General features: G+C 51.4%; 1 pseudogene; it reads right to left on the bottom strand.

Annotated features, from left to right (window-relative positions):
* Nucleotides 1-349: 349 nt before the first annotated feature.
* LOC102875009 lies at nucleotides 350-784 on the bottom strand (annotated as a pseudogene).
* Nucleotides 785-1,027: the final 243 nt, after the last annotated feature.

Raw genomic sequence — 1,027 nt, 5'->3', positions numbered from 1 at the left:
GTCAAATGAACAGTAATTATTTTCTCCCATGGAGACAAAGAACCATTCCAGGAATAGGTCAGAGATTAGCAAAATTATTGGAAATAGTAAGGGAAGAAGAGCCGCCTTGCCCTCAGAGAGTGGAGTCACAGATAAGACTCTTGAGTTTCAAACATTGGGACCATGCACTCTTTTTTTTTTCTGGCTAGACTGAAAGGCTTTATTTTACAAATTCCAGCTGGTGACCGAGGCCTTCCCGAGGGAGCCCCTGTTCCAGCAGGTCTGGGGTGGTGGGTGCTGGGTCGAGAAGAGCAGCTCCCGAGAAGAGAGTCAAGTAGGCAAGAGTCAGTCCAAGGTCCATGTGGGGGGCTCAGCCTGAGCAGCCCCTGCAGCCGCAGTGCGTGCACTCGACGATCCGGCCCACTTCCAGCTTGCTTTTGGGGACCCGGCAGATGCAGCTGGTCCCGAAGTTGGTGTCCCGGGTCTGGATGCAGCGCAGGCAGCAAAGGTTCTCGTAGCCCTGCTTCTTCCACTTGGCGATCAGGTTCTTGTCGGCGTAGCCTTCCTTGATGCAGTACTCGTACAGCTCTCTGCTGATGGCCTTGCGTTTATAGAAGAGGTCGAAGATGTATCGAGTTTTCTGGTGGTGGATTTTGAAGATGGGCCACAGAGACTCCACTTTCCGCTTTCCTTCATGAGGTTCTGCTTCCGCTTCTCTCATCTTTTGATCCAATTCATCTAAAGTTGGTTCAATCAACTCCCAACCATCTGGGGGAGGTTTCCGGCTCCTTTTGACTTTAGGCATTTCTGTTCACAAGATCTTAAAATCTGCTTCCGAAGAGTATAACGGGGGGACGTCTGGATTCTGGAGTTACAGGCAAGGCTTCTTGTTCCACTCTACCACGTAGCTGCGTAACTGCGTCTGAGGGGAAGTCACTTTAACACACTGGTTCTCAGTTCCCTCATCTGATCTTAAAGGAGGTGGTCCTCGCAAGCTCCGCCCCTCCGCATGCGGAGGTTGCGTCATCTTAGGCGTCCACAGAGATTG

This window comes from Elephantulus edwardii, unplaced genomic scaffold, assembly GCF_000299155.1.
Source record: "Elephantulus edwardii isolate Elephantulus edwardi_28Jun2011 unplaced genomic scaffold, EleEdw1.0 scaffold00114, whole genome shotgun sequence".
Classification (NCBI taxonomy): domain Eukaryota; kingdom Metazoa; phylum Chordata; class Mammalia; order Macroscelidea; family Macroscelididae; genus Elephantulus; species Elephantulus edwardii.
Note: the sequence above shows the minus strand (reverse complement) of the source record. Positions and strands in the feature narration are given on the sequence as shown.